We start from the raw sequence: 22,376 nt of genomic DNA on the forward strand, positions 1-22,376 counted from the left end.
CTAATCTTAGCTAGTTGGACTATTTGAAGAAAAGTTGCTAAAGTGAAAACAAATGTAGCTAAACATAGCTAAGGTGATGCTAGGGAGCTTAGGAGATCACGGCTAAGAAGAGCCTTCATCACCACCCTTGCATTGTTAACTAGATATACACATGCAAGCTTGAAGATAGCTCAACTCACGCCCAAGGCTGCTACACATATTTGGTCTTCATCATATGCATAAGGCTACACCATAAGCCTCCTAGATAACCATGTGTGCGCCTTGTGACCAGCAACCATGTGCCAAGCGTGTGGACTCCTCCTAGGGGTACCAAACACCAAACAAGCCAACCATTCGGCCAAGGCTCATAATGCTTCATTTAGGCGCCAACTTGAAGGAGTTCAAGCATCATTCGGCCAAGAGACATGCCCCCTCCATTCAGCTGAAACATTATCCCCTTTCATTCATATACTTAATTAATTAATTATGTCATTCTAGAAGGACACAAGGCTTGGCCGATCTAACATGTATCCATTCAGCCATGTCCTTTCAATTCCTATAAATAGACTAGTCCTATTCATTTTGTAAACACACCTTTCATATAATTAAGTGAGATTGTTCTCTTTTCTCAAGCCCTTGTGATTTTATCGACTTATCAAGTAAGTTAATTACTTGTGGCATCAACTTCTATTCCTTGATACTTGTGGTTCCTATCTTCTTATAGATAGTGGGTCCAAGTCCTTTGTTACCACCCCTTAGAGAGATTTGTAAGGCTGGGTCTTTGCTCATTGTAGCACTGGTTCTTCTTGGTCTTTCTAAGATATTATCCTCACCAAACATTCTCTGTTTCATAAACCATACCATAGCCATATCATCCTACTTCCTCTACTATATTCTTAAACATAAATAGCCCTCCATTTCACCTTTACGTCAACTATTAAACCATCTATTTAAGTTATTCACTTATGCAGGCTGTTTTGCTTCCTTCCTAGATCCACAATCAATTTAAGGTAGGAGTACCTTACATCATATATCTTATAACTCATAACAAGGTCATTGTTCGTGCAATGGTTCTTTTTCACTGGTGGATGTCACTGAAGGAAATGTAATTTCCAATGCTCGAGAAAATAGTCATGAAAAATCAACCCCTGAGAAACATGAGTATTTGGATGAATTGATGTTGACACATGTACGAGGAGAAATGAAACAAGACATCAACTAGTTTGTAAGAATTTACTATCGTTAAGCTTGTTGATGGGACTGAAAAAGTGTAATGTAATCACTGTAAGATTAAACTTGTGAAGATCGTCGCCTGAAGAAGATAACCAATCATGATTGGACTTCTCCACCTCAATAATCTAAGCAAAACAACCCCACCACCATCAAAATGGTTGTTAGTCAAGGTACCTTGCATTGCATTTCATCTTTAGTTTAGTCTTTATGCATTGAGGACAATGCATCCCTCAAGATTGGGGGAAGTATTGCTCATACTTAGTCATTTGCATTGATAATGTTTAGTAGAATATTTTTTTTGTTATGGAATTAGTTAAGATCAGGTTAGTTACGTGGAATAAATTGATGATATCCACTGATGATAAAAAAATTGTCATTGCTAGAAATTATTGTACATGACTATTGAGGAAGATAGAACCAACCCTAGGACTTGATTCTTTTTGACTATTTGAACACGATTGTATGTTTTATATGCTTAAAGAACTTAGAATTTTTTATGGAAGAACTTTTGCGCCTTGTGACATAAAATTTTAGTAATATACTAAACTGCATATCAATGTTTGAAAGGCTAAATTAAACTTCTTAATGTTTGAATTGTGGTGACTTGTGAATAAATGCCTCGACATAACTGTAGAGGGACGCTCCTCTGTGTTACAACATTACCTGGAAAACCCCTTGAATAAATGGTAGCCTTAGCACATGAGTGAATGAAAGTAGTCACGTGATGACTCTACCTGACTAGCTTGGGTGGAAGGTATGCTCCCTTTCTCCTAGTGTGTGGGATGGTAGGTGAGATCTGACACCCCTCATAGCAGTTGTTAAAAAAACAGTACAAAAAAACAACACAAAGTATGAAGTTACATGTAGAATAAATAGGAGTGAAACTGTTCTCAGTGAACTATTTGATGTCTTGGAAAAATAGAAGAACTTACTTAAGAGTTTTCTAAATACTTTAAAGGATAGAATAGACACAATCACGCACACACACTGACAAAGAGTCTTGACTTAGGGAAAGGTGTTTAACTTCTCATACAGTCTTGCATGTTGAGGCCAAACTTTTTGTTGAGGGATGAAATTTTAAACCACATGATTATCCTAATTCTTACTTTATCGTGACACTTAATTTTTCTAATGCTTATTATTCATTGCTTGAAGACAAGCAATAGCTTAAGTTTGGGGGTGTGATAACTCCGTAAAAGACAATGTTCTGGGTCTTTTTATTTAGGTTATTATTTGTAAAAGCCATTTTCATAGCATTTTAGTTGCATATAGTTGCATGTAGAACACATTTTCTTGTGGTGGACAAGTTTTTCCGAGGCAAACTTTATTTAGTTTAACTAATGCTGCTGAAGAGGAATGTTGTTTGCTGGTTGCGTTGATATAAGAAATGATGAAGGAATAATTTATTAGCCGAGACAAATCAATTTTCTAGGGCCAGTGGAGTAGAAAAAGATGACATTGAGGAACATATTTTCTCTCCTAGGCGAGAGATATCATGCAAGTCTGACGTAGATTGACGACACTGCTGACGTCACTTGCCCATCTTCAACCACACATGCAATTATACCCTTATTAAGTTAATGGGGACCATCGATAGCCGCTACATCATTCATATAATGGGTTTGATAGTAAGGGTGTTTAAGGAATTTCCACATGCACTAAACCCTAGAAATTCCCACTATAAATAGCCTATTATAATTCTTCATAAGGAGATCAGAATCGAGAAGAAGAGAGAATAATATACCCAAGGCTTGGAGTAGACGGCTGCAACACTCACTTTCACACCGTTCCCCACTCAACCGTTCTTGGTGCCCTCTATAGCCGGACTTCATTGGAGTAGGGGCCAGGCCTCGAGAGAGGTTGGTCACCATAATAGGTGTGGCGGTGGTCAGAATGTCATGGTAGAGCTCTAATTTTGGGAGTTTTTCTTCCTTTGTTTTTATTTCCATATTGGTTAAAGGGTTGTATTTAATGAATGATTCTTGGATGATATTTACCACACCATAATTGTTTTATTTGGTGTTGGATGACGCTTGAAAAATATTTTTCTTAATTGCTAATTATTGATGCAGTTTTTGTTTTTGCTAAGTGTTGTTTTGTTCACAGTTTCAATATTTATCCTTGACGCTATAAGAGCTTTTGAGAGATTGTCTGGTGCCACGGTAGAACAATCCTAGTCTTTGTAAGAGCCTTCGAGAGATTTCTATTTTTAGGAGTAGATGCCTAATATCGAGAGAGTTAGGGTATATCTACGTGAACAAGGGAACTAATCTAGGATGGTGAGGTTTTAATCCACTTAGATATAAGGAAAGCATTTCATTCGGCTAAAAAGGTAAGTACTTGAGTGAGATAGGACAAAGGATATAGTTTACGCTGAGTGGTATTACCGCAACAATAGTTTGACAGACCAAGGGTTGTAGTTCACGCCGACTAGTATTGCTATAGCAAAAGTCCTAAAACACTCTATTAAATCCTATTGAGCAACATAAGCATAGCATTCTGAATCTTTATAAACGTAGAATAATTTGTCACCATAGCAAGTCCAACCCAAGTGCTCCGTTAGAAGTCTGATTGTGTGAGGTTTTTCTGAATATTTGATAATTGTTAATTTTTATTTCTTTAACAACTTTTCTTTGTTTACCTTTACATATTTTTATTGCCTCGGCCAAACTTTTCTGATCACTACACTTTAGAATTTTTCTTGCCTCGACAATACATTTCCATCTGATTGTACACTTTATTGTTGTTTAGCAAGAATCGTAGGACTAGTTAGTGACACCTAGTTCTAATTGTTGAAAACACCAAAAATTCCCATCAATCCCTAAGGAGAAGATAACTCACTTACTACTATATTATTTGCATTGATTGTGTATACTTACATAGATTTGTGTGCCACAACACACACATTTACACGTGATCAGTACAACTACACAGTTTAAAACTCATTTAGATGGTTTTGTGAAATGCCAGGTACTTTTAATGGGACAAGGCAATTTTTTTTGCTATCGTAAGAACCATGATCTGACAGTACGATTGGTATCCATACTTAAATATATGATCAAGCAAAGATTAGGAAAGTTATTTCTCACATGATAATGGTTCATGATTACCTTTTACATTCACTGAGTATGAGTTATTAACTTTATTGATGAAAATTGCAAGTCCTCACTATGTAAGAATTTCTCATGCTACAAATAAAGCTGATTGTTGGACAAGTTATGAGGTTAGAAGAAGAGGTTAAATGGGTTATTGAACATTGTGGATAAGATTAACATTACAAATGATGTGTGGAAATTGGGTCAAAAGACTCAATACATGGTCTTGACATCTCATGTTGTATACTCTTATTGGAATTTGCAACAAAAAAAAGTTTTTAACTTTGTTGATATGTCTCCTCCATATAATAGACTTATTGTATATGATGCATTGTACAAATGCTTACAATATTGGAGTATTGGAGAAAAAGTATGCTCAATTTCTGTAGACAATGCTTATTGCAATGATCCAGCTGTAAGGATATTGAAAGATAGCCTTTCATTTCATAAAAGGCTTCCTTTAAATGGGAAATTATTTCATGTTCTTTGTTGTTCACACATCTTAAACATATTGGTGCATGATGATCTTTCTGAAATTGAAGATGTAATTAAGAATGTGAAGGAAAGTATAAAGCATATCACAATATCCATTGTGAGCTATGTTTAGTGATATTGTTAAACAACTTCAGTTGCCAAATAAGATGTTGATTTTAGATTATTGTACACGGTAGAATGCAACATATTTTATGTTGTCATGTTCAATGGAATTTAAGGATGTATTTTCGTGGTATGCTCAACGAGATGTAAGTTATAAGTATTTGCCAAGTGATGAAGATTGGATGAGAGTTAAAGAAGTTTGTTCTTTATTCGCACTTTTAATGAATTTACCAACATTATATCATATAAACAATTTAAATATATATATATATAGTTTCGTTATTTATTAATTTTTATTTTTGATATTTAATTTAATACATGATTTTTCTTTTATAAATATCAGATTATGTATATCCAACTTCAAATTTGTTTCTTCCTAACTATGGATTATCAAAGAGTTATTGATGAAGAAATCTTTAGTGATGAAATTTGAATGACACAAATGATCGACAAAATGCAAGGAAACTTTGATAAATATTGAGGCGAATGTAATTTGTTAATTTCTATTGCTACTATTTAGATCCTAGGTAGGGGTGAGAAAAACTTGACTCGACTCAAAAAATCTAATTTTTTTAATGTACAATTTTAGGGACTAAATTGTAATTTCAAAAATTTATGTAATCCGGACCCATAAATGAATAGTTTACTCCCAAGAATGAAGTTTCCACGGAATCAGATTTTTCGTACAGATTTTGTATTAAAAGCTATAAAGCAATAAAATTCAAGAAAAAAAATACAGATAATCGGATCGAATTGAATTTTTAGGAAATTTTGAAGGATGATTAAGCAAGGTTAAAAATGTCATTTCCATGACTTTAATGTGTAGGATTTAATATGAACCACTGGATTTAGGATAGTTTTCCATAATCAATTTGGATCATTGGATAAAAAATGGCTAGATTATAATTTTGAAAATTCGAAGGGCTAAGTTGGTAACTACTAACTCATTGGTCTAATTTGACATGTGGAAAGTTATGGAGCCTTGGATTTCAAGGCTAAATGGTCATTTTGCAATAAATGAATTTTAATTAATTTTTAACATTAAAAGATTATAAGTATGCTTAGATTTTTGTTTAAAAAATCAAGAAACTTGTTCATCTTTTCTCTCTTGTCCGTGAAATTCATCTAAGGTAAGGAGAAGCTTTCTTTTTTATTTTCAAGCTAATTTCTTAGGAATTTAGATGAAGACATGAAATAGAAAATTGTTCAACATGAAATTCTCTATCATTGGTACTATTAGTTCATGTTTTTTATGCTTAGAACATTGGATTCTTGAATTTGATGGATGAAGGGGAAGTTAGGTTTTGATGAACTAAGGCTTGATTATGGTGTAGTTGATGTTGGAGAACTATTTCCATACTTGTATGATGGTTGAAGCTACATGGAATTTCATGTAGTAATATTCGACCATTAGGGTTTATTTAGAAATAAATTGTTTGAATTGAAATTGATAAGGACTTGATTGTAGATGAATGGAAATGATGTTTATAAGTTGAATTCATGATTAAATCAAGTTGGAAAGTTGGTCTTAGGTGACCCTTCGTATTCGGCCATGGTGAATAAATTAGGGAAAATATGTAAAATATTCCTTGAGGCTAGACATGACGAATGGATTAGGAAATATGGGATTGAATTGAAATTATGTAAAGGCGCGTGTGTTGAATTAATTATATTTTTACAATGCTGGAATGTTTGGGATTGATTTGAATAAAGTAAAAAATATGAAGTATCAAGAAGTAAGTTGTAAGAATTGATGAAGAAATAGAGGATGCAAAATAATGAAAACGGTTTAGATTTTTGAATCTAGCAATAAGTTTTGAAAAAACACTAGAAATTATATAAAACTTATTAGAATGTTATTTTTATATCGTTGTGTTTGTATGTCAGTCTAGTTTTGTTTAAAAAAAAAGGGATTGATTTTGAATTGTATAATGAAAGATACAAATTTTTAATCAATGATAGGTCAGAAAACAAGGCAGCAGATTCTGCTCAAAACAGCTTATGAAAATTGGATTAGAAAAATCACTATAAATTGTAAAACTTGAATTAGAAGGAGAAATTTATATGGTTAGATTTTTATTCGAGCTTATTTTCCAACGGAAGAAACGGAATTAAATTTCAGTGGGTATATCAATACATAATAATGATTCTTTAAAGGTGGTGCAAATTGTCAGAATATGGAAATTTTAGAATTGAAGAGGAAATGGATTTAGAATCGAATAAGTATCAATGGAAATTTTATGAATTTTATTACTAAGTTGTTCCTATGTTAGTATGATACTAATTTATATTTTGAAATTTGTATGTGATGGATAAATAATGCTTGTGTAGATCATGATAAAAGCAAGTTCAAAGTGATTCAAAATCAAAGAAAAAGTTCAAGAGTAAAGGAATACCGGTAGTAGAATTTCTAGTGAGGCATTATCAAGTGAATGCATTTCTATCTTATTTAAATATGATTTGAGGAAAACTTGCGATGAGTCAACCTCGAATGTTTTAAAAGAAAATTGTTTTGGAATCATATTATGATATATATTTTCATAATGCTTTATTAAATGATTTTTTTAATATTTTGGCTTGTGATAAGCCAATCTTGAAAGTCTAACAATGAAATGATCTAGGTTATGTTACGATATTTCTTAATATATTATGGAAAGGATTTGAATTATTTCGGGTATGAACTGCCCAATGTATTTTTATATGATATTTTGATATATTTGTGTTTATGAAATTTGACATGTGAATGGTATATGGATTTAAATATAATGCCCATTATATGTGCATTGAGAGTAAGTGGTACAATTGGCATGCCAAGAGTTCGAGTGATTATTGACTAATCTTACATGGTACATTAGTGTACATTCTACGCGGCACTTATGTTTAATTCTATGTGGCACTTTATGTGTAATTCTACTATTTGTGCATTCAAGAAATTCATGATGTTAATCATTATGATATTCCTGATTTATACAGTGATGATGTGTTATATAGTACATGTATATTCTACATGTCACTTTAGGTGCATATTATCTACGCGACAATTTTGACTACATATTTGCGCACACTCATATATAACTCACGTATCATGCATTCTCATTCATCATACATTGGGTTGTGAATTGAAATGAAAGTGAAACTTACAAGTTTGTTCATTTTATTGAAAGTAAAGTTTTATATGATGATTTTACATTATGTCATATGTATGTTATTTTCCTATACATGTTTTTAATTATTATTCTTATTTTTATTATTGTTAGTATCATAATGTCTCACTAAGTATATACTTAGCGTGTGATGATTTTTATGCGTAGGTAGTAGAAAGCGTAAGGAGTAAGGAGTCAAGTTCAACATCAAATTTTTTAGGAATCAAATATGCTCCATATTCATTATGACATCTTTTGAATATTGATAAACTAGTTGGCATGTATATTATATGGTTATGATACTTAGAACTCAAAATGTTTTTATTTTGTCTTAAATGAATGATACTGCTTAATACTACTTATGAATGACAGTTTATTGCCTAGCATTTTAATGGTAACTAATGTCAATACTATCTTTGTTTCTAAATATTTTATGATTCTCGATATAATTAATTCATATTAGAAAGAAACAAAATTTTATTGGTTTTCGGAAAAATGATTACTTTGCAAATTCTATGTAACATCCTGGACTCATATGTAGGAATGTATACGGGAATTGGGTGTTACAATTTGAGTCAACTCGAATTTTTAATTCAGTTTTCGAGTTCGAGTCGAATTTAAATTTTTCCAACTCAAAAAATAAAAAAACTGAAATTTAAAATGACATCGTTTTTCTATTTAGTTTAAATATTTCAAAACTATGCCGTTTAGTTTTGTAAATTCCTTTACAGACCACCTTGATCTAACAGGCAACGACCAAAAACACCAACATTCACGCGAAAGTCAAAATCCCTAAAACTTTTCTCATCAACAGCGATTGATATATGTGTTTTTGTTAACGAAGCCTCACGAATTCAAGTAAGTTGTTGGTTGCTTCCCTTTGTTGATTAGTAATTAATTTCATTTATATTAAGTATTTAACGTATTTATTTTTTGTTCTCTCTCTCTCGTAAACAATGTTGTGAAATCTTTTATATCTCTCGGACATAAAATATAAATACATTTCATAGTAAAGTGATAGGATAGATAAAAATGGGTTGGAAACAAAAATTTTTAAGCGAGATATCTGGGATTAGATAACAGTTCTGGAAATTTGGTTTTCTAATTTCCATAATTATTAGTTTTTGCAAATTGAAAATTGCATATATTCTCCAAACGAAGTTAACTGCATAATTAATCTTGTATATATATCACAGAATGATTAACACTAATAATATCCATTGTAAATTGAAAAAATTATAACTTTTTAGTAAACTGATCCATTATGCTATTAAAAGTAAGAGCTTTGCAACATTTGTTTTGTTAGAAACTTTGTAGATATTCACATGTATACATCGAAAATCAGAAATTGTAAAAAAAAAAAAAACTTCCACAAACATATGATTATTGAAGTCAAGTAGTTTCAATATTTAACTGGAATATGAATCATTATGATCATACTCGATATGAATCAAGAAAAATCAAAAGCTAACTAAATGCATTAAGACGCTGCCATACATAGAAAAATGATTATGTGAAGTCGTTGATTGCCTTAGATGGATTTAACCATTGTCCAAACTTAAATTTCTTTCATTGTATAGACATGTTATACCCTATAAATATACAAAAAAAGTTTGAAAGTTCGATTAATTATTATTCTTCCATGAACTTGTTCTTGGTGTGCCCATTGTTTCAAAAAATAGATTTGAACAGTGTAGTTTGATACTACTTTCTGATAGCAGAATTTTATATTTTCTTTTATGAATTTCTGGATTCTTTTTCTATGTGTTTAATTATTTATTTTTTTCCTTTTATGTTTTGTATATTCGTCACAATTCTTATTTTTTAGGATTTATAGATGACTTAATCGTAAGGGACTCAAAGCTCACAACCATGTGGTCATAGTTCAAATCAAAGTTTAGAAAGTTCTACATGTAAATTCAATGATCCAACGAGTAATAAAAATGTTCGAAATAGACAAAAACCAAGAGCAGCATGTTGTAATCATTTCAAAAAATATGTAACTGAAGATGGGGAAAATAGGGTAAAATGCAATTATTGCGACATAACTTACTGCATAGAAACTGGGGGTTGTACAACTAGTTTGAATAATCATTTGAAGACATGCTTAAAAAACCTTGAGGCAACACTTCAGATTCTAGACAATTTGAAATATCAATACTTCGGTCTAACCTTTAAAGTGAAGCGACAAAACTTTCAACTTGGAAGTTTGAAGAAGAGGCTATTAGAAAGGCATTGATTCACATGATAATCGTGGATGAGCTACCTTTTTGAATTGTAGAGGATGAAGGGTTTAAGTCATTTATTTCTTTAACATGCCCAAGATTTCATCTTCCTTCTCGTTTTACAATTAGAAGGGATTGTCTCGATTTATTCAACTCCATAAAGAGAATAGTGAAGAATGTTTTTCAAAAGATACAAGAATAATTTGTTTGACAACTGACACTTGGACTTTACTGCAAAGGGTGTCTTATGTGGTTCTAACGGCACATTGGATAGATGATGAATAAATGTTGCGAAAGAGAATCATAAACTTTTGTCCAATATCTACTCATAGAAGTGAAAACATAGGTCAAGCCCTTGAAAATGCATTCGGGATTGAGGGACTGAGAGAGTCTTCACTATTACAGTTGATAATGCATCTGCTAATGGTGTTAGTATTAAATATTTAGAAAGAAGTTGAACAATCGAAACACTTGTGTTGCAAATGGGAAATATATACATATGTGATGTGTTGCACACGTTATTAATCTCATCTTGCAAAAAGGTGTAAAGTATACTTCTTTGTCTGTTGATAGAGTTAGAGTTGTTGTGAAGTACATAAGAGCATCACCATCAAGGATGAAAAAATTATATGATCAAGCATAATAAGAAATGATAGATACTAAAGCTTATTTGCGTTTAGATGTGCCTACTAGGTGGAAGTCAACGTATATGATGTTGAAGGTAGCTGAAAAATATGAGCATGCATTTGATTCATATGCTCGTGATTACAATAGTTTTTTTCTCGACCTCACAGTTAGAGATGGAGTCCCTACATTTGATGATTGGGAAATGTTCGAAGAATTACAATAGTTTTAAAACCTTTTTATAATCTTACATTGAAGGTGTCTGGGTCATTACATGTTACCTCTCATTTCTTTTGGGAAACATTGATAGACATGCATTGTTTACTTGATGAATGGATAAATTTTGAGGATTTAGAAATAATCTCCATGGCTTCAAAAATGAGGGAGAATTACAACAAGTATTTGGGTGATGCCAAGAACATCAACTTCATAGTTTACTTAGTCATTATCTTAGATCAACGACGGAAAATGGGCTTTGAGAATTTTGGGGTATACTTACTTTTTCCTAATATTGCTAGAGAGGTTATGAAGATGATTAATAAAGAATTGTATTGTTTTTTTGATGAATACTATTTCATTGTCGGGAAAACTGTGAGCGCTCATGAAAGTCAATCAAGTATTCCGACAAAAGTGTTCGTGTCTATGGACTTGCATCAATCAAAGGCGAGTTTGGCTATGCAACAATATTTTTTGAAGAAGCAACAAGTTAGTTTGGAAAAAAGTCTGAGTTGGATAATATTTAACTGAAGAGGAAGATGAAAACAACTCGAGTTCATTGCTCGAGATGTTTTCTCAATTCCTATTTCAGCAGTTGCCTCAGAAAGTGCATTCAGCACCAGTGAATGTGTTCTAGATGGTTTTAAAAGTTCATTAACTCCGACGATGGTTGAAGCTTTGATTTGTACTCAGGATTGGCTTCAGAAATATAAGGATCCTATCAATCTTGACGAGTATGTTGTGAAACTTCAAGAAATGGAAGATGGTAATATTTTTGTTTTGATTCGTAATGTTATTTTTTTATTTATATTATAAATTTATTTATAATTTAACTAACATGTTTGTTTTGAACTTTTTTAGATTTATCAAGAATATTCGATAAAGAAGAAGTTTTTTCGAAGTTACCGATAGTGCATGAAGAAGAAGATGAAATTTAAGGTCTTTGAGAATATAATTTCGAGAACTCAAGATGTTGTTTGTTGTTTGACTTTTTAGACTATCATTGCTTTGTTTTTTGTTTTTGTTTTTTGTTTTTTTTACATTTTGTGATGTTAGATTTTCTAAACTTTACTATGTAATTGTTCGATTTAGTTGTTAATATATTTTGGGGTACTCTTTTCCCTTCTTCCACTGTCTTTGGTTTTGCTTTGGCATGACTTGGAAAATAAGTGGGTTTTAATGAGGCCTTTTTTAAAATGAAAAAAATATTATTTTATAGAGAAACTCGAATAACTCGACTCGAAAAAATTTCAAGTCAACTCTGAGTTGTAAAATAAGATTTGTCAACTTGAATAACACAAAATTTTTTGAATCGACTCGATCGAACACTCACACTTAATCCTAGGAATAAGATGAAATGATCGAATTTAGTTTTCAAGTTATTTATTCTGAAGAGGAAGCTCTTAGATAAATTTGCACTGTGTGTGATAATTTATATGTGCTTTATAAAGAATAAATGGATAAATATGTAGTAGCAAATGTTGGTATATCAATGAAAAATGGTGTGTAAGAAAGTAGTGTTAGCAATACTTCTACCACTAGTAAAACATGAAAGGAAAAAGTTATGACTACGAGGTCCAAGTTTGAGATATATATTTGGAGTGTTGAAACAGTTTATAATGTAAAGTATGAACTAGATAATACTTGGAAGAATGAATTTTCATTTGTAAGGAAAACTATGGTGATTTCGATGCTTTAGAGTGGTGGAAGGTTAAAAAACTCAAGTTTCGAATTTTATCAAAAAATGGTTTGTGAAATATTGTCTATTCCTATTACCACAGTTGCCTTAGAATATGCTTTTAGTGCTAGTGGTAGAGTGATTGATGCATATCGTTTATATTTAAGAATTAATACAATGTAAATGTTACTTTGTGGTTTTGATTGGTATCGAAACTTTTAAGGGTTAAAAAATATTAAGTAAGTAATTTTCAAGTATTTGTTATATTTATTTAATATTTAAAATATTATTTAATTTGATCACCTAATTTTAATTTTTTTATGAAGGGGAAAGAAGAAATTAAAGAGATTTTTTTACTTTGAAATTATAATTTTAAAGAATTTTAAAGGTATTTAATTTTTTTACACCGATTATAATTTTTTAAACAGTGGAATAAAGGTTACTTGGGCGGATGGTATTGATTATTTTACTGACTCATGTTATTGGTATTCAAGCTCCTGTTAGAAGACATTTGTTTTTCCCTCTTTATATTTAAGAATTCTGACTTGAACTAGTTAGAGAGATTTACACTTGGCACCTAGAGCCTAGATATGTCCAACCATTGAATTGGACCATATCTTTAGTGGCTCAAAAAATTTATGTTCTTGAGAAATTTCATGTTTCTTTCTTGCACAACTGGAACAATTTTACGCTCCCAATATAAAACGTCTTTGTTGGAAGAATATCTACAATGTTGGTGCATTTTCTTATTCATTTTTTAAGAGGGTTAAATTTTTACTCAAATAAAATATGTTGTGCTTTAGGGTTGTTTAATCTTGTGGCATTGTTATATGCTTCTCGTATTCATCTTTAATGATTTCTACTATTTTTAAATATTTTTATAAATTTTAAAGTATATATGATTTATTTTTTAGTTTAAATTCTCTTTATGTTGTTGCTATTTGTGTTTTAACATTCTTGTTGTTTGTTTTTATCTCTTATGTTCTGTAGGTGATTTAACATTTTAGGAAAGGTATTTTGGTTGTGTTTGCTACTTTATTTTGTTGTTTTGACTGTGTTGTTCATTATTTGATGGTCATGTTTTGTTGAGTTGCTATCACTTGTTGCTCGTATGTTTGCTCCTAGTTAAGGTGATGTATTTTGTGTTTTCTTTTGTTATATAATTTCATTTTGTTGGTTTTGTTGGAATTGACCCATTTGTTACAGCAGTCTATTCATCCTGATTTGGTTGTTCCATTTTATTTTCAAGTATTTTTTAAGATGGAAATGTTTATGGATGTTTCTAAATACTAATAGTATGTTTTAAGATTGTATTTTATTATTTTGGATGTTATATAAGTTTTATTAGGTGATTCTATTTAATTTTTTCTTTTATATTTATTTGGTAACATTTTTGAACATATATAAACGAACATGTTCACGAATGTTAAATGAACACTAAACGAACGTGCTCGTGAATGTTAAACGAACATGTTCGCAAACATTAAATGAACATGTCTGTGAACTTTTAAACGAACATTAAACAAACATGTTCATGAACATCCAAACGAATATGTTCATGAACATTAAACGAACACGTTCGCAAACTTTAAATGAACAAATACGAATACATTTGAAAATAATGAACACGAACATGATATTGAAAAATTAAACGAACATGCATCGAACATGAACACTTTTAAAACAAACAAACGAAATGAACATAGTATTGTTCATTCAAGCTAGGTTCATTTACACCCCTAGGGAGAATCATTTTTTGTTGGTTGAGTTTGCCTACAAAAATAGTTTTCAATCGAACATTCAGGTGGTTCATTTTTCAGGCATTGTATGGACGAAAATGTAGGACTCCATTGTTTTGGATGAAGCTCATTATGTGGAAGATCTTTATTATCGAATTGATCCGTGAGACGAAGGAAAATTTTTTACTAATACAAAACTAGTTGAGAGTGGTGTTCGATTGTTAGAGATCTTATGCAGATTTGAAGCATAAAGACATATAGTTTGTTGTGGGTGACAAAGTGTTTCTCAATGTGTCGCCTTGGAAGGTGATATTGCATTTTGAGCATAAAGGAAAGTTAAGTCCATGATTCATAGTACCATATGAGGTACTTGAGACATTTGGGTTTGTGGCTTATTGATTAGCCTTATCACCAAAGATGGAGTGCATTCATAATGCTCCATGTATCAATGATTCGGATGTATCTTTACGACCCTTCCCACAACATTATGGATGAGCCTTGATTTTTCTTATAAGGAGGAATTATTTAAGATTTTGGCTCGAGAGGTCAAGGAACTGAGGAATAAAAGGATTCCCATAGTGAAAGTTATTTGGAGGAATCATGGTCCCGATGAGACAAATTGGGAGCCTAATGAGGCTATGCAGCTATAATATCCATATCAGTTTCATTTAGGTAAATTTTGAGGATAAATATTTTTTAAGAGAAGCGAATTGTAACGGCATGGATTTCAAATTAAAGAGATAAGTGGACTTTGTTGTTGTGCATTGGGGGAAGGTTAGTCCATCACGTCTAAGATCTTGATCTCGAGCCTTGATACATGTATCATATTTTCAAAGAATTTTTTTGTTTAAAAATCTAGTATTATATGTAGAGGTTATAATACTCAATTGTAAATAGTTTTTTAAAAGAAATGAATTGAACTTTAAAAAAAATAGAAAATTCTCCTTTTTTTCCTACTAACTACTTAAGAGGGAATTGAATGTTGATGCTTGGAGGGATGATGTCCTAATAGCTCCTGGAATGATTTTTGGAGCTAACTTAGAGTGACTTTGATCTTTCCTAGGAATGATGTCTTATTGAGATCAACCTTTCATAGGCTGCACGCTTAATCTTTCATGGGATTCATGCTCAAGGATCGCTATTTTCCATGGATGTTGATTGAGATCTTACCCCATCATCTTCCTCACTAGAAAGAAAACTTCCTCAATCAATATCTAACATAACTCGTCTCACTTAATTTATAGATATACTATCTCCTAAAATTAAAAATTCATGATTACAAGCTTAATGGTTTAAAAAAGAAATAGGGAAACCATGAAATTTAACAAATTTGAAATAAAATAAACACTGGTTTGTAATATATAGTGAATAACATTCTTCTTACGTTGGCCTCTCATACATCTGCAAGCACAACAAGAGGATCACTTGAACTTGTAGAAGTAGTATTGGAATTTGGCCTCATTTCCTTTTGTAGTCCAACACGTAGCTCTTCATTCTCACCTCTATAAAATGATTATAAGATTTGGTTTAATATTAAGCACTCGTATTTCAAGTCAATTCCATGTCCACGTTTAAGTGAAATAAACAACAAACCAAATGTGATAGTAATTTTTAGGAAGAAATCTAACCTTAAAAAAAATGTATCCAACGACAAAATCCCTCCGTCTTGTAAGTGTCTTCTTGGTTGACCTACCATTCCCATTTTCAAGTGAACCAATTCCTCAAAATAAGAAAATGATTTACTTAATGTTTAGATTTGAGTCTAATATTATTGGTATTGTAAGTATTAATCTCTAAGACATGCTGAAAACATCACTCATTTTGAGCAAATCTTTAATAACCAACTCTTGTTTTGGATTTTGCATTGACATGTCCTGTGATACGAGAACTTCATAATTATATTAGACCAAAGAAAAAGGTAGGCAAATTAATATAGAAAGGGAAATGACAAATATTTCTTTTTAAACATTGTAAAACAACGAAACAAGGGGTTATAAAATTGAAAAAAATAAAAGAAAGGGGTTGATGGAGAACCTGGTGGTGATGAATGTTGGGAACAAGACGTTGATGAGCACCATAGTGGTACTGTTGGGTGCCATGTCGTGGACATCTCATTTCCATGAAATTACCTCGACCGTAACCCGATGTGGGCCGAGTAGGTTGCAACTGGGACACAAGAAAAAGCTTGAAGAATGAAGAAGGAGGGCATGTCAAGGTAATGGCCTCAATTCAAACATTCCAACGTGTACTGGTGTCATGGCTGGTAAGTTTATTTAGCTCTTTAGGGGGAAGTGATCTGGTGTTAGGTCTCCACCATCCCTCACCTGAGCTAGCATGTGGAGCTACCATGGTGTAAGCGACCTTCTCCTAGGTTCATGAGGAACCTAGGTATACGGGCATCGGGACCAAGTGGATGGTACGGTGTCTCTCTAGGATTAACCTAGAGACGGTTTGGGGGCAGTGAGCCCCATATCGCACTCTTGGTTGAGGAGAGGGGTTGTCAACTAGCATTCGCTATGCCTCGCGGGATCTCCCCTCCTAGACTACTTGTGGCTTTGGAATTATTTTATGGCAAGAGACTAATGTGTGGCTTGTTTGTTCGGACAGGATGTTGTGGGATCGCCTAGCGAACTGAGGGGTGATTATTAGCCATTGCAACTTGGCTTGATGACGAGTTAATTCGAGGCATGGATCTATGATGGGAAAGGTTGACTTGTCTGGGAGTTGTCCCATTCAAGTGCCGCACGGCATAACAACAGGATCGAGACGTTATGCCCGTGACACTTGGTATCAGAGCCAAAACGGTTTGGTTTTGGCAGATGATTTGAGTTTCTTCTTTTTTATTCCACGCCAAGCGCTTCGACACGTTGAGTAGGCAAGGTGGACAATGTTCATGCCAAGCGCTCTAATGTGTGGAGTAGGCAGGGTGAAATAGTTTGGCAAATGCACAGGAGTGCCAGCTTAATGATTGAAGCACAGAGGTGCTCATCTCATGGACTAAGGCATGTTGATGCTTGGACCTGCTTATTGCATAGCGGTGCACTTTTGCTAAACTTAGTATAGAGGTGGTTGGTTGTCGATTACAGTACAGAGGTGCTCGATCACTTGTAAAAGCACAGAGGTGCTTGATTTTATATTGTAGCACAGAGGTGCTCAATCATCTTAATGCACAGAGCTGCTCAATCATCTTAATGCATAGAGGTGTCAGATCCTAGATTGAAGCACAGAGGTGCTCAATCAATGTTAGCTACACAGAGGTGTCAGCTCTTGGCTGAAGTACAGAGGTGCTCAGTCATTTTTAACTGCACAGAGGTGTCAGTTCTTGATTGAAGCACAGAGGTGCTCAATCAGTTTTAGCTACACAGAGGTGTCAGCTCTCCGCTGAAGTACAGAGGTGCTCAGTCATTTTTAATTGCACAGAGGTGTCAGTTCTCGGTTGAAGCACAGAGGTGCTCAATTCGTTTTAGCTACATAGAGGTGTCAGCTTTTGATTGATGCACAGAGGTGCTCAATTGCTAATTCTTGCACTGATGTGCTTGAATTCAGCACAGCGGTGCTCTTTTCCTTTCTAATTTGGGCACGATAGTGCTTATTTGTGTTGTATGCCTAGAAGTGCTAACGAATTAAAGAGAATGGTTCGCACATTTATGGTGGATCAACAGGCTCTCACAGAGGTGTAGGGCAAAAAGCAACCGAGTCGTTTGTACAAGAAACCTGGTTCTGTTGAGGGACAAAAGCTAGAAGAGATCGAAGCCGTGCTAGTGACTCTTCTCCTTTTTTTCAGGTATGATAGTGCTTCATTTGTGGTACAGGTATAGAGGTGTTTACGAACTAGTGCAAATGGTTCGTATGTGTAATGATGGGTCAACAAGCTCTCACAGATGTGAGAAGCAATGAGTTATAATTCCTGTCATACATGAGACGAGTTATACGGGTTTCGAAAGCCAAATGAGCGGTCGGTATGACTCATATGATATATGGTGATCAAATAATGAGAGTCGAGGAGACTCAAGAGGGATTAGTGGAGTCACTGATTGGATCAGGGAACGAGGCGAGAATGCCATACGTGTTATTTAGTTTGTGTTTGAGGAGCTGAAAGCTCAAGTTAAGGCGGGCTTTAAGCAGCTATAGCTTGTTTGACTGCGAACCTTGTGAAATATGGGCGTACGAGAAAAGATCCCTGATCCCCAACAATTCATGGGGTAAAAGATGCTAGCTTGAAAATTTTATGATGGGTATGGAACAGTATTTTCGAGCAATACGCACCGAGTCTAAGGAATATAAGGTGGTGATTGTCGATACATATATATCAGTTGACACTTGTGATGGTGGCGGGCCAAATTTGAAGATGGAGTATGCTCCATTAAGACTTGGCATGCGTGAAAAAAAAGGGAGTTTAATGTGTTTCGTTCTCCCTGGGAATGTAGACTATGACGCTCGTAAGAGGTGGAGGAAAGTGACTCATACAGGACCCTACGGGAGAATGGGAGAGAGTTCTCAACCCTGGTGCTAGATATCAAGGACATGTCTGAAAAGGATAAATTCTTTCATTTCCTTAAAGGGCCTAAGCCGTGAGTGAGGCTTCAATTGCAAACCTAGAAGGTACGAGATGTGAAAGTAGCAATAGTTCTTGCTGGGTTCCGTAATGATTACAATGATCATCGTGAAAAGCGTAAGGTGCCTTATACGAGTGGAGCGAATAATAGTTTCCTTAGAAGGGAACCAACTCCAAAATAGAGTCCCGCTGGTTTTGGTTCGAGCAAGGGAGGGAGCAGACCCTCATTAAGGTGGTTTCTTTGTAAATGGGCCTCAGCGATCTGTAGAGTGTCCACCATAAAGTGCTTTTAATGCCATGGTGGCATCAATAAGGGACGGTCTGCAAGTGAACGCTCTAACTGAAGATAGTCGAACTGAGCTGGTTCTAATGTATTCCATGTGATTCATATTTGCCTTACAGTCCCGGTTGAGTAGCTTGAGAAAATGCCAGAGAGGGAATGGATGTTTTTGTATAGTGTGTGTTCCTCATTTCTTTTTATGATTCACGTTATGTACCTTAACGTTAAGAGTAGGCCAGTAGATAGAGTTCTTGTCGAGCGCTTCCACATGGGAGGAGGAAGGATGACCTGATCTTACCCTAAGCCCTCTAACGTATGGAGCAGGAATGGTGAAACAACTTGGTATTGTACAGAGAGGCTCAATTTGTGAAGCTCGCATAAGACTGCGTCACTGTATTACTATCACATGGGTGCATGTTCTTTAGCACAAAGATACTTGTGTGATATCTACATAAGAGCCAATCTTATTTTGGCACGGAGGTGCTCGTTAGATGTTCGTACAAGGTGTTCGGTATTGATTGTTCAAGGGATGTTGATTTTAATCTATATTCATCGATTCTTATTCCTTATGGCAATGTGATGCCTAATTTCTGTATTTTTTGTAGGATGGTTATTCTTTTGAGAACATTGATGCTCACTGGGTTCTGAGAAAATCATCGAATTGTCAAAGGTTGGATGTTGGCTAGGATCAAATGGATCACTAGCTGACAGGCCATTTATATGGCTAATACGCTGAGTTCGGGGGAAAAGGTCCAAAGAGGTAATTGTGTCAATAGAATATTACCTAACATTATATTGGTTGTAGGGAAAATTCCATGAAGCATGATAGCATTCCTGGTGATTTCTCTTTCTGCGTCAAATTATTTTATGCATGGGGAAACAACCGTGTTTTTGGCCACTACGATTATTATATGTGTCCCGGGAATAAAGTACTATCAGCTATCCAGTTTGATAAAAGAGGGAAGAAGGGGAGCCTTTATTCTTAACCTTTCTAGTTTCCGAGGAGGATGTCATTTCTGGCAGTGGACCATGAGAATGAGTTAATCACGGAAGTACAACCTCATGCAAAGTGGCCTTTCTCGGTGTGTACTACAAGAGCTGACTAAGTTAGAAAAGTAGTGGGATGGGTTCCTTCAAGCTAGATTTCTTTCGACCCTCGAAGTTGTCTTTCGGGCATCAGTGTTATCCAAAAGGAAACATGATTTATTTGACTAGCGGAATAGTACCAAGTATTCCACAAAGTTTTCTCATATCAGAATACCATCAGGTGATGATGGCCTAAGGGGATCAACCAGAACTGACTTGTGTGACTCGGTGTTCCATGGCTGCCTTGACAAGTTCGTAGTCATCTACTTGGATGATGTAATGATGTTTAGCACTTTCCTGGAAGGGATCAGAAGTGTATCCGATTGTTTAAGAAGAATGCAAAGATCGAGGCATGCATGGGTGCATTGAGTGTACAAGTCGTGAGAATGTGTGGGGGAGAAGATGGAGGAGCAAGATACAAATTTGAAAAGAATGGTTTGGACCAGGTAAATCACTTGGCATGATGTCAATAAGTGGCAATAATAGAGAATGATAAACTTAAGGTACTTTGGTATCTTGAGATAAGGTATGTAGATTTGTGTTATATTTATTAGCTAATGTTTTTTGAAATGGTGTATTGGAAGTCGTATTATAATTATTGGGCTAACAAATGTGTTTACTAGTGGTGGTGTGGTGTTTTAGTGTTTGAGCAGGTATATCGTTACTATTAAGTAGGGTTCGAACAAGAATAAAAGTGGGGGAGCCATTATCCTTTGTTGAGGAAGTGGGTGAGCCTTTATCCTTTGTCTAGGATGTTGCAAGTGAGCAATCGTGAGCCAGGTGAACAAAGTTTAGGCATAGCGTTTACAAAGGACCGAGAGGACTTGAGTTGGGACATGTCTAACATAATTGAATGCCCATATGTTTTGAGCTAATATGGTACCTCGTGATTGATTACCTGGATCCTGTCATGTGTGACACATTAATTAAGATGCCACAAAGTGATAGGTAAGTAAAAGGGTAACACAACAAGTGATATGTCATATGGTTTAGAATATGTGATGGTGTTCAACATGTTAGACGTAACCAATGGCTCCTCAAGGTTATATCCTTAGAGAGAACAAGCTCAATGGCAATGAGAGAAAAATAGAGGTAGGTGGGTTTCCTCTACCCAAAGCTTTGAGTTTAGTGTCCCGTGGAACGAATCATGATCTTAGTTATTGAGGGCAAGAGATGGACTCATGAGAAGGGTCAACTCTATGCAACAAGTTAACTAGATATGGTTTTAGTGTCGATGAGGACATCGACCAAAGTGAGTGGGGGAGAATGTCGTGGACATCTCATTTCCATGAGATTACCTCGACCGTAACCCAATGGTGGGCCGAGTAGGTTGTAACTGGGACACAAGAAAAGCTTGAAGAATGAAGAATAAGGGCCTGTCAAGGTAATGGCCTCAATTCAAACATTCCAACGTGTACTGGTGTCATGGCTGGTAAGTTTATTTAGCTCTTTAGGGGGAAGTGATCTGGTGTTAGGTCTCCACCATCCCCCTCACCCTGAGCTAGCATGTGGAGCTACCATGGTGTAAGCGACCTTCTCCTAGGTTCATGAGGAACCTAGGTGTGCGGGCATCGGGACCAAGTGGATGGTACGGTGTCTCTCTAGGATCAACCTAGGGATGGTTTGGGGGAAGTGGGCCCCATATCACGCTCTTGGTTGAGGAGAGGGGTTGTCAACTAGCATTCGCTATGCCCCGCGAGATCTCCCCTCCTAGACTACTTGTGGCTTTGGAATTATGTTATGGCAAGAGACTAATGTGTGGCTTGTTTGTTCGGACACGATGTTGTGGGATCGCCTAGCGAACTGAGGGGTGATTGTTAGCCATTACGACTTGGCTTGATGACGAGTTAATTCGAGGCATGGATCTATGATGGGAAAGGCTGACTTGTCTGGGAGTTGTCCCATTCAAGTGCCGCACGGCATAAC

The 22,376-nt window shown here is 34.7% G+C and overlaps 1 long non-coding RNA gene across 1 annotated transcript; it reads right to left on the reverse strand.

Moving 5' to 3' along the window:
• Positions 1-21,278: 21,278 nt before the first annotated feature.
• LOC120166866 lies at positions 21,279-22,016 on the reverse strand. The gene is made up of 3 exons (XR_005519974.1): positions 21,869-22,016; positions 21,478-21,486; positions 21,279-21,290 (listed from the first exon to the last, which is right to left on the reverse strand). It is a non-coding gene; the product is annotated as an uncharacterized LOC120166866 (long non-coding RNA).
• Between the last annotated feature and the right edge of the window lie 360 nt (positions 22,017-22,376).

Source organism: Hibiscus syriacus, unplaced genomic scaffold, assembly GCF_006381635.1.
Source record: "Hibiscus syriacus cultivar Baekdansim isolate YM2019G1 unplaced genomic scaffold, ASM638163v2 tig00111648_pilon, whole genome shotgun sequence".
Lineage (NCBI taxonomy): Eukaryota > Viridiplantae > Streptophyta > Magnoliopsida > Malvales > Malvaceae > Hibiscus > Hibiscus syriacus.